Raw genomic sequence first — 13,102 nt, forward strand, 5'->3', positions numbered from 1 at the left:
GGTGAGAGTCTCAGGAAGCTTTTATTCATGGTGGAAGGCAAATGGAGCTGGCATGTCACATGGCAAGAGAGGAAGCCAGACAGAGTGTAGGTGCTAGGCTCTTTTAAGCAATCAGGTCTCATGTGAATTAATAGAGCAAGAACTCACTGATTGCCATGGGCAGGGCACCAAGTTGTTCATGTGGAATCTGCCCCCATGAACCAAGCAACTTCCATTAGGCCCCACCTCAAACGTTTGAGATCTTATTTCAACATGATATTTGGAGAGACAAATATCCAAACTGTATCAGGTTTTCCAATTATATCCTCCCACAGCAACAATAAAATGGCAATCATCATGCATAAAAGTGCTTTTGTAGGAGCTTTGAGATCCAGGCAAAATATTGCGAAACCCTGGTGGAGTACAAGACCAAAAAGAATTCTTCTTCTAAGAAGGGCCCAGGTCCTGGTGGCAGGCTTGTTGGCCATGGTCCTAGCCACAAATTCAGAAATAGCTCTTTCCACCTGCAGATTCACCTATAGCCTTGTTTGGTCTTGGTTTTGCCACAAGTAACACCCTTGTAGAGACCCAGGAGGCACTGTGTCTTCCCATACCTTAGGTAATAGGCCTGCCAACTTCAGTCTGAGTTGTGAACTCTCAAGCAGCCCATGATCTAGCTTCATCCTCTCTCAGCAATGGTTAGTCCTGCCCACACCAGGTAGAAGATGCACACCAGGTAGAAGATGCATCTGTTTATGCTCCTACAGGCGGGCTGGTAAATTCTAGTTTAACTGCAGATCCCAAGGAGTCCCTTTAACGAAGCTCTAGCCCCTCCTCATTGTGATCTGGAAGAAGTGCTGCCTACCCAGGAATCTGCCAGGAGAAATGCTTGTTTGTATACCTAGAGGCAGGCACACTGAGCTTAGAAGATTCTGAAGCAACCCTGCTACTCAGCTCCAGTGTCACTCAGCCATGGTGAGTGAGTAACCTGGCAGAAGATGAACCCATCCATTCCTCCAAAGTTGGACTTAAAAACCTTGAAATGGGATAACATATTTGCAAATCATATATCCGATAAGGAGTTAATATTGAAAATATATAAGGAATGCAATAGCAAACAACTCAATACCAAAAGGACCACTAATGTGATTAAACAATAAGCAAAGGGACCTAAATAGACTTTTTTTCCAAAGAAGACATACAAATGGCCAGAAAGTGTATGAAAAAAATGTTCAACATTACTAATTATCGTAAAATGCAAATCAAAACCATGGTGACCTATCAACTCACAACTGTTAGGATAATTATAATGAAAAAGACAAAAGGTATCAGGTGTTGGCAAGGATATGGAAAAAAGGGGACTCTTGTATACTGTTGGTGGGTATGTAAAATAATGCAGCCACTATGAAAAACAATATAAAGGTTCCTGAAAAAATTCAAATTGTATCTACTATATGATCCAGCAATCCCACTTCTGGGTAGATAACAAAAGAATATAAAATTAATATCTCGAAGAGATAGATACCTGTACTCCCATGTTTATTGCAGCATTATTCACAATAGCCAGGATATGCAACAACTTAATTGTCCATCAACTAATGAATGGAATTAATTAATATATTAAATATTAACAAAATTAAAATGGAATTATTTATATATTAAAATTAATATATAAGTATTTATATATTCATATAACATACATATTACATTAACATAATTATATATGTACACATATATAGGAGATTATGTCATTTGTGACAAAATGGGTGAACCTGAAAGATATTTTGCTAAATAAAATAAGTCAGACAAATAAATACAAATACTGTATGATCTCAACTATATGTAGAATCCCAAAAATCAGTCTTATAGAAGCAGAGTAGAAAGATAATTACCAGGAGCTATATAAGAGTGGAGGAGAAATGGGGAGATGTTGATCAAAGGGTACAAATTTTCAGTTATAAGATGAATAAGTTATGGTGATGTAATTTACAGCATATTGAGTATAGTTAATACTGTATTGTACACTTGAAATTTTCTTAGAGAATTGATCTTAAGTGTCTTCACCACACACACGCACACACACACACACATAAATGGTAACTATGAGGTAGTGGATGTGTTTATTGGCTTGACTGTGGTGATCATTTCACAATGTATACGTACACATAACCATCAATTCATACACTTTAAATATATGAAATTTCATCTGTCAATAATACCTCAATGGCCATACTGCCCAAGGTAATTTATAGATTCAGTGCCATCCCCATCAAGCTACCAATGACTTTCTTCACAGAATTGGAAAAAACTACTTTAAAGTTCATGTGGAACCAAAAAAGGGTGTTATCTTTTATTTCCTCTCACATGCAAATTACACTCATTTTCTTCCCAGCACATCATAGATGTCTAATTTAATCATGGCATTGGCTAAACTCAGGATCTCTTGATCTGTGTCAGGTGGCTACTCTTTTTTTTTTTTTTTTACTTTATACACATTTTTATATGATTATAAACTGTTTCTTTTTCTTAGTTAACATATTCTAATTGTACAATTTTATGGGGTAAAATTTGGCATTTCAATACATGTATATGTTGTAATATGATCAAATCAGAATTTTTAACACCAGTATCTTATGCATTCATCATTTTTTTGTGGTGAGAACATTCAAAGGCCTCTCGTCTGGCTATTATGTCATATAATGTCTTACTGTTAATTATAGTCACCCTCCTGTGCAAAAAAATAAGAAAGTTGATATTATAGAAATGGAGAATGGAATAGTTAACTGTTTTTAAACAATGCAATTTAAAGGTCAATTTTCAAAAGAAAAAAGCGAGGTAAAACATTTGCAGAATGAATGTAAACATATATTTACAGATTTGCTAAGAGGGTAGATCTTATGTTTAGAGTTTTTACCACACAGTCATGTGCATGAGTGCACCCACGCACACACACACACACACACACACACACAGAGATAGAGAGAAAATTTAAAGAATACAAAAAGCTGTAGGAGATTTTGTTTTCTTTTACATGTTCTGTGCTAAGAATATAATACTTTCACAATAAGAATATAAAACCAAACAATTTTTTAAAACATTAAACATCATACAAATAATGAAGGAAAGTAAATATTTACTATTAGCAGTTATCAGGCTTTTTTGGTTATTTTGTTTTTAAATTTTTTATTTCCATAGGTTATTGGGAAACAGGTGGTATTTGGTTACATGAATAAGTGCTTTAGTGGTGATTTGTAAGATTTTGGTTCACCCATCACCCGAGCAGTATACACTGCACCCAACTTGTAGTCTTTTACTCCTCACCCCCTTCCAATCCTTTCCCTCTGAGTCCCCAAAGTCCATTATGTCATCCTTATACCTATGCATTCTCATACCTTAGCTCCCACTTAGGAGTGAGAACATTGGATATTTGGTTTTTCATTCCTGAGTTACTTGACTTAGAATAATAGTCTCCAATGTCATCCAGGTCGCTGTGAATGCCATTAATTCATTCGTGTTTATGGCTGAGTAGTATTCCATAGTGTATATATATATATTCCACAGTTTCTTCATCCACTCATTGATTAATGGGCACTTGGGTTGGTTCCACATTTTTGCAATTGTGAATCGTGTTGCTATAAACATGTGTGTGCAAGTACCATTTTGTATAATGACTTCTTTTCCTCTGGGTGGATACCCAGCAGTGGGGTTGCTAGATCAAATGGTAGTTCTACTTTCAGTTCTTTAAGGAATCTCCACACTGTTTTCCATAGTGATTGTACTAGTTTACAGTCCCACTGGCAGTGAAGAAGTGATCCCTGTTCAGCATATCCACACCAACATCTATTATTTTTTGATTTGTTGATTATGGCCATTCTTGCAAGAGTGAGGTGGTATCGCCTTGTGGTTTTGATTTGCATTTCTCTGATCATTAGTGAGGTTGAGCATTTTTTCATGTTTGTTGGCCATTTGTGTATCTTCTTTAGAGAATTGTCTATTCATATCCTTAGCCCACATTTTGATGGGATTGTTTTTTTCTTTGCTAATTTGTTTGAGTTTGTTGTAGATTCTGGATATTTGTCCTTTGTCAGATGTATAGATTGTGAAGAGTTTCTCTCACTCTGTAGGTTGTCTCTTTACTCTGCTGACTGTTCCTTTTGCTGTGCAAAAGCTTTTTAAATCAGTTAAGTTCCAGCTATTTATCTTTGTTTTAATTGCTTATTTTTCATCTGCATCTCCTCTTTATTGAAGTATCTATTTAATTATTTGATTCATTTATACTGGGTTATTTGTTTTGTCATTATTGAGCTCTGAGAACTTGATTTTCATATTCTGGATGCAGATCCTTTATAATCCATGAGTTTGCAAACACTTTATCTCCATATATGGCTTCTCTTTTTATTCTATCAACAATGTCTTTCAAAGAGAAGTCATTTTTAATTTTGATAATGCCCAATTTGTCATTGTATCTTCTAACAGATAATGCTATTGGTGTCATATATGAAAATCCTTTGCATAATTCAAGGTAAGAAAAACTTTTTCTGTTATATTTTAGAAGTTTTATGGTTTAAGTTTACATTTATAACTATGATTTATTTCAAGTTAATTTTTGTATATGCTATAAGGTGACGGTCAAGGTTTATATTTTTCATACAAATATTCCAGAATCACTATTTGTATGTAAAAAAGGTATTCATCTGAGGTTCCTTTGCACCTTTGTCAAAAACAGTTGCCTGATCAGCAAGATGACAGACTAAGTAGCTCCAGGTATTTATTCCCCCCACAGAGGCACCAGGATAACAACTAAACGTAGACAAGAATACCTTTTTGAGAATTCTAGAAAACAGCTGAAAAGCTAAGGCACACAAGTTGACACAAAACTAACAAGAAATTTTAGTGAAAGGGGTAGAAAACTTTACAACTGGAAGGAAATCTCCCATACTAGGGCCCATCTTTCAGGATGAAAACAAAAGAGTGGACCATGTATCCAATGTTCTGGTTTGTCTAGGGATTACTAGAGTGATTGCTTTTTATTTTGCCTGACACAGTACTGAATAGATTGGAGACCTAGTTTGGGAGTCATTGAAAACAGTTGCGCACCCAGCAGGTTAGGACTGCAGCTCCTCAGGCAAACACCAGAGGGAGCAAGAGATTACACCAGAAGAAGCAAGGGCAGACAGTTCAGGAAATTTGAGTCTGTTAAAAGCACATGCACAAGCCCAAAAATGACACATTTTCAGAAAATATTTGAGAGTTCATAGAACCTCTAACAGGCTGATTAGCGAATGTTGTCCCCTGTACAAAGCTATACTTTAAATACTGGGAGAGATGGTGGTTTTCTAATGCCCAAATCTCAACAAAAGATTATAAGGTATACAAAAAAAACAAAAAACAAAAAAAAAAAAACAGGAAAACATGGATCAATGAAAGGAACAAAATAAAACTCAAGAAACCAACCTAAAGAAATGCAGCTCTATGAGCTACCTCACAATAGATGTAAAATAACTGTGTTAAAGATGCTTGACAAGGTAAAAGAAAACTTTTTTTTGAGTTAATATACATTATATGTAGGCTGTATTTTTTTAATTTTATTATTATTATACTTTAAGTTTTAGGGTACATGTGCACAATGTGCAGGTTAGTTACATATGTATACATGTGTCATGCTGGTGTGCTGCACCCATTAACTCGTCATTTAGCATTAGGTATATCTCCTAATGCTATCCCTCCCCCCTCCCCCCACCCCACAACAGTCCCCGGAGTGTGATGTTCCCCTTCCTGTGTCCATGTGTTCTCATTGTTCAATTCCCACCTATGAGTGAGAACATGCGGTGTTTGGTTTTTTGTCCTTGCAATAGTTTACTGAGAATGATGATTTCCAATTTCATCCATGTCCCTTCAAAGGACATGAACTCATCCTTTTTTATGGCTGCATAGTATTCCATGGTGTATATGTGCCACATTTTCTTAACCCAGTCTATCATTGTTGGACATTTGGGTTGGTTCCAAGTCTTTGCTATTGTGAATAGAGCCACAATAAACATACTTGTGCATGTGTCTTTATAGCAGCATGATTTATAGTCCTTTGGGTATATACCCAGTAATGGGATGACTGGGTCAAATGGTATGTCTAGCTCTAGATCCCTGAGGAATCGCCACACTGATTTCCACAATGGTTGAACTAGTTTACAGTTCCACCAACAGTGTAAAAGTGTTCCTATTTCTCCACATCCTCTCCAGCACCTGTTGTTTCCTGACTTTTTAATGATTGCCATTCTAACTGGTGTGAGATGGTATCTCATTGTGGTTTTGATTTGCATTTCTCTGATGGCCAGTGATGGTGAGCATTTTTTCATGTGTTTTTTGGCTGTATAAATGTCTTCTTTTGAGAACTGTCTGTTCATGTCCTTTGCCCACTTTTTGATGGGGTTGTTTTTGTCTTGTAAATTTGTTTGAGTTCATTGTAGATTCTGGATATTAGCCCTTTGTCAGATGAGAGAAATCTAAATAAAATCATATAAAGAATGCAAAAGCCAAAATTACAATAACCGACAAAGAGATGGAAACTATAAGTGCATGGTGGTGGGCTATGAGATAGTCTTTCTTTCCTCAACAAAGATAAACAATGTGGCAACTATTCATGAAGAAAAATAAATCTGAAAGTGCAGAGGACCCACTTAAAAAATTGTTTTAAAGAAACTCAGCAAGTTACAAGAGAACATGTATAAAAAACTTAATAAAATCAGGAAATCAATACAAAAACAAAATGAGAAACTAAACAAAGAGATTACAAATATTAATATTTTTTAAAAAGCAGAAATTTGGGGGCTGAAGGAGAAAATGGCTGAATTAAAATTGCAATAGACAGCTTTAACAGAAGACTAGACTTAGCAGAAGAAAGAATAAACAAACTCAAGGAAATGTCATTTGAAATCATTTAGTCAGAGGATAAAATAAAAAGAATTGAAGAAAGTCTACAGGGTTTATGGCACACCATCAAGAGAGCAAACATTCCAATAATAATATGTTTTTCCCCTTGATATCCATGTGAAATTGGCTTCAGAATGCCTCAGAGATACTGAATCCTATGGATGCTTAAGTCTCTTATATAAGATATTATAGTATTTGCCTATAACCTGAGCACATTGTTCCATATACTTTAAATCATCTTTAGAATACTTATAATACCTAACACTATGTAAATGTCATACAAACACTTGCTGTACTGTATTTTTTTATTTTTTATTGATGTATTGTTATTTTTCCTTTTTTAAAATATTTTTTGTCCATGATTGGTTGAATATGTTGATGTAGCACCTGCAAATATAGAGAGCTAACTGTGTTTACATGAGGAGAAGAGAGATAATTTGTACCAGAAAGCTTATTTAAAGGAATAATAGCTGAAAACTTCTCAAATCTGGGACATGATGTAAATATCTAGGTATAGGAAGCTCAGAATTCTCCAATAAAATTTAACCCAAAGAAGAGTTCACTAAGACATATTATAATGAAGCTATCAAAATCCAGAGACAGATAAGAATTCTGAAAGCACCAAGAGAACATAAGCATATCAAATATAAGGGAGCACCAATATGACTATCGGAGGATTTCTCTGCAGAAACCTTGTAGGCCAAGAAATTGTAAGAATGTGCTAAAAGCAAAACAAGACTGTAAACCAAGAATACTTTGAACGGCCAAGCTATTTTACAGAAATGAGGGAGAAATAAAGAATTTTTCAGACAAAAACAAAACAAAACAAAACAAAAAAACAGCTAAAGGATTTTATCACCACCAGTCCTGCCTTATAGGAAATGACAAAAGAAGCTATTTTTCTGCAAGAAAATAATTACTAATTAGTTCCATGAAAACAGGAAAGTTTGTTCTCAGATGCATAATTTGCAAATATTCTCTTTCATTCTGTAGGTTGACTCTTTATTTGGTTGATTATTTATTTCGCTGTGCAGAAGCTTTTCAGTTTAATGAAGTCTCATTTCTCTACTTTTGTTTTCATTGCATTTGCTTTTGAGATCTCAGCCATAAATTCTTGTCCTAGGCCAGTGTTGGGAAGAATTTTTTCTAGGTTTTCTTCAAGAAATTTTAGTTTCAGATCTTACATTTAAGTCATTATTCCATTTTGAGTTTAATTTTGTATATGATGAGAGATAGAGATCCACTTTTATTCTTCTGCCTATGACTATCCAACTTTTCAAACACCATATATTAAATAGGGTATCCTTTCTCCATTGTTTTTGCCTACTTTGTCAAAGATACGTTAAGGGAAGGTGTGAGGCATTATTTCTGAGGTCTCTATTCTGTTCCAGTGATCTATGTATCTATTTTTATATCAGTAGCATGCAGGGTTTTTTTGGTGGTGGTGTTGCTTTTTTTTTTTTTTTTGGAGACAGAGTCTCACTCTGTCGCCCAGGCTGGAGTGCAGTGGCATGATCTCAGCTCACTGCAAGCTCTGCCTCCCGGGTTCACACCATTCTCCTGCCTCAGCCTCCGAGTAGCTAGGACTACAGGTGCCTGCCCCCACGCCCGGGTAATTTTTTTGTATTTTTAGTAGAGACGGGGTTTCACCATGTTAACCAGGATGGTCTCAATCTCCTGACCTCGTGATCCGCCCGCCTCGGCCTCCCAAAGTGCTGGGATAACAGGTGTGAGCCACCGCACCCAGCCGCATGCTGTTTTGATTACTATACGCTTGTGATATAATTTGAAGTCAAATAATGTGATGCCTCTGGCTTTGTTCTTTTTGCTTAATACTGATTCGGCTATATCAGCTCTTTTTTGGCTCCCTATAAATTTGAGAATAATTCTTTTCTGATTTTGTAAAAAATGACACTGGCATTTTGATAGCAATTGCATTGAATCTGTACATTACTTTCGGCAGTTTGGTCATTTTAACCATATTGATTCTTCTAATCCATGAGCATGGGATGTTTTCCTCTCTGTTTATATGATGTATTATTTCTTTGTTTGGTTTTTTATAGTTTTTGTTTTAGAGATGTTTTACCTCTTACATTAATTGTACTGTGAGGTGTTTTGGATTTTTTGCAGCTGTTGTAAATGGGACTGATTCCTTGATTTGAATCTCAGCCTGGTAGTTATTGGTGTATAGAAATGCTACTAATTTTGTATGTTGATTTTGTATCTGAGACTTTACTTAATTCATTTATCAAATTCAGGAGTCTTGTGAGGATTCTTTAGAGTTTTCTAAGATCATATCAGCCAAAACAAATCTTTCATTTTCTTTCCATTTAGATGCATTTTTTTTTCTTTCTCTTGCCAAATAGTTCTGGCTAGGACTTCCAGTACTATGTTGCATAGGAGTGGTGAAAGTGGATAGCCTTTTCTTGTTCCAATTCTTAGTGGAAATGCTTTCAACTATTCTCCATTCAGTATAATGTTGGCTGTGAGTTTTCATGTATTGATTTTATTCTTATCAGGTATGTTCATTCTATGCTGACTTGTTTTGGGTATTTATTATGAAAGAATGTTAAATTATATCTGATGCTTTTCTGCATCAATTGAGATGATCACACATTTTTTTTTCAGTGCTGTTTATGTGGTAAATTATTTATTGACTTATGAAAGTTGAAACATCCTCACGTGCCTGGAATAAAATCCATGAGATCATGGTATTTTATGTTTTCAACAGGTTTTTGGATTTGGTTTGCTAGACCTTGTTGATAATTTTTGCAACTATCCTCATCAGGGATATTGATCTTTAATTTTCTTTTTAGTTGTGTCCTTTACTGGTTTTGGTACCAAGGTGATATTGGCTTCATATAATGAGTGAGGGATGATGTCCTCCTCCTCAATTTTTTGGAAAAGTTTCAGTAGGATTGGTACAAGTTCTTTGCATGTCTGGAAGAATTCATATACTCCCAAGTACATGAAAACATGTGAATACATGTACTCATGAGTAGTGGGATTGAATCAGTAATAAAAAATCTCCCAACAAAGAAAAGCCTGGGAGTATGTTGTTGGGTGATTTTTTATTACTTATTAAATCTCACTAGTCACTATTCATTATTGGTCTTTTCAGCATTTCTATGTATTCCTAATTTAATCTTAGCAGGTTGTATGTTTTCAGGAATTTATTCGTTTTCTTTGTTTTCTTATTTGTGAGTGCAGAGAATTTCATAGTAGTCTCTAATGATCTTTTGTATTTCTGTGTAATCAGTTGTCATGTCTCCTTTTTATGTTTATTTGTATATTCTCCCTTCTGTATTTTCATTAGTCTAGTGTTTTATCAATTTTGTATTTTTTAATGAAACTAATTTTTGTCTATATTATGTATTGTATTTTTATATCAATTTTTCTTTATTTCGTTTCTGCTGTTTGTGATTTCTTTTCTTTTACTAGCTTTGGGTTTGGTTTGATTTACTTTTTCCAGTTCTTTGGAGTGCAATGTTAGAGTTATAATTTCTGGTTTTTCTCTCCTTTTAATGTAGGAATTTAATGCTATAAACTCTCCCTGTTAGCACTGTTTTTGGTGTATTTCAGAGGTTTTGGTATGTTGTGTCTATTTTTATGCTTTTCAAAACACTTTTTAATTTCCATCTTAATTTCATATGGACACAAAGATCATTCATGGTAAGGTTTACTGTCATGTATTTTATAGTTTTAAGACTTTCTCTTGGTATTTACTTCTAGTTTTATTCCACCATAGTGCAAGAAGACACTCGATGTGATTTTGATTTTTCAGAATTTATTGTCACTATTTTTTGGGAGTATCATATGGTCTATTTTGCAAAATGTTCCATGCAGTAATGAGAATTATATTCTGCATTTGTTTAATAGGATGTTCTGTAAATTTGTTAGATTAAATTAAATTAAATTGATCTGGAGTCCAATTTAATCTAGTATTTCTTTGTTGATGTTCTGCCTCTGTTTTTCTGGTGTGTCCGTGGGCTGTTGAAGTCCCCCACTATTAGTGTATTGATGTCTATATCTTTTCCTAGGTCCACTAGTACTTTTCTGAATCTGAGTGCTCCAGTGTTGGGTACACGTATATTTAGGATTTTTATATTTTCTTGTTGAATGGATTAATTTATCATTATATAATAACCTTGTCTTTTTTTACTGTTGTTGATATAAAGTCTGTTTTATCAGATGAAAGTGTAGCTACTCCTGCTCTCTTTTGTATTGTTATGTTTTTCACCACTTTACCATGCATCTATGAACATCTTTACCAGTTAGATGTATTTTTTTTTGTAAAGAGAATATGGTTGAATCCTATTTTTTGGTCTATTCTGTTAGTTTATATCTTTTAAGTTGGGTATTGATTTAATTTGTGTTCTAAGTTCACATTGACATGTAAGGTTTGGTTCCTGTCATGATGTTAACTGTTACCTAGTTACTTTGTAGCCTTAATTGTATAACTGTTTTATCAGATCTGTGAGTTTTATACTTTTATGTGTTTTGATGATGGTTAATATAGACTTTTCAGTTCCATGTTTAGAAGTCCCTTGAGCACTTCCTGTAGGACCAGTGTAGTGCTTTTAAATTCCCTTAGCATTTGTATGTCTGGAAAAGATTTCATTTTATTTTATTTTTTCATTTGTAAGGTTATAGTAGGATACAAAATTCATGGTTGGCTTTTTACAGAGTCTAAAAAGATACCTCAATCTTTTCTGCATTGTAAGTTTTCTGATGCAAAATGTGCTGTTAATCTAGTGGGATTTCCTTTATTTGTAATTAGACAATTTTCTCTTGCAGTAAGTCCATCTTGCAATGTATCTTACTCAAGTTCTCTGAAGTTCTTGATTTTTTTCCCTTCATTTTTGTTTCAGTTAATTTGAAAAACCTGTCTTCAAGTGCACCAAGATTCTTTCACTTGATCTGTTGTTAAGACTTGCACCTGTATTTTGTAATTCCTTTAATCTTTTTTATTTCCAGAAGTGTTATTTTTTAAATAATATCTATCTCAGTAAATTTTCCATTTAAATTCTGATTTTTTTATTTGTTTGTGTTGGTTTGGGGCTTCTTAATATTCAATGTCTCAAATTCTTTATTTGGTATTTCAAAGATTTTATTATGGCTAGAATCCATTGTTACAGACAGTGTGATTCTTTGTCAGTGTTTTAACACTGGTTTCTGTACTTCCAGAATGGCTTAACTTATTTATCCTCACCTTGATCAACTATCTCTTCTTATTATTGTTGAATTTACTTGCATTTGGTCTTGTTTTTTTCTTCTTGAGAATGTGACTCTAACATACTTTGCATAGGGTCATCCGGCTCTGGTTCTGGGTCTTTTCAGAGGCAAAAACTCTCTCTGAGTTTCTTGATTAAAGATAGCATGTATTTGGTGGCTTTCTCAATGGCTGCTTTTAGTAGCAATACACCAAGTATAGGAGCAGCCCCACAGTCTCCTGCAAGGCCAGGATGGTTAGAGGTCTCAGGAAGCTTATCTCATTCCCCAGTACTGTGTATTTGTGTCAGCAGATTTTTTGTTGGGATATGTAGTTCAACCTCCAGGCCAGTAGGTAGGGGTTACAGGTAAGACCCAGTTGTGGCAGAAGCAAATGTGTATGTGCTTGATCTTTGTTTACCAGTAGAAGCTCTCTGTTGCTTTATGCTATAGGCTGATTTGTGAAATGCAAAGTGGTGTGAGCTCCCTGCTCACCTCCTGAGGGGCACATAAATCTGGGTGGAGTTGCACTGCCAAGTCCGCCCTTGGATACCTAAATTGTAAGCAAAAGCACCTGCTGTTATGGGGGTAGTGCAAGGATCTCCTGGTGAAATGCACCTAGGTCTCCACAGCTGATGGAGGCAGCTGCAACAGCACCACTCCTTGGGCAGGCTGGAAAGCAATATGCTTCCCTATTATGCCCCGTCCCAGCATTCAGGACACTCAGATTGGACAGACACCATTGTCTATCTCCAGGCTGCAATGTATCCAAGAGCCATGAAAGATGCCTGCTCCACAGCTCATCAACATAATGTCTTTGACATGGAACATCCTTCCTCAGCCTAAAACAAACAGCTTTGTGGCTCTTCTGTTCTCCACTGCAGGAACATTGCTGCTCAAAAAAGAGAGGGATAGAGCTACACTTTTCATGCAAGATCTGGCCTAGTGGATACACTGCCAATGTGGACACAGCTGCCCCTAATAG

Source organism: Pan troglodytes, chromosome X (assembly GCF_028858775.2).
Source record: "Pan troglodytes isolate AG18354 chromosome X, NHGRI_mPanTro3-v2.0_pri, whole genome shotgun sequence".
NCBI classification, from domain to species: Eukaryota; Metazoa; Chordata; class Mammalia; order Primates; family Hominidae; genus Pan; species Pan troglodytes.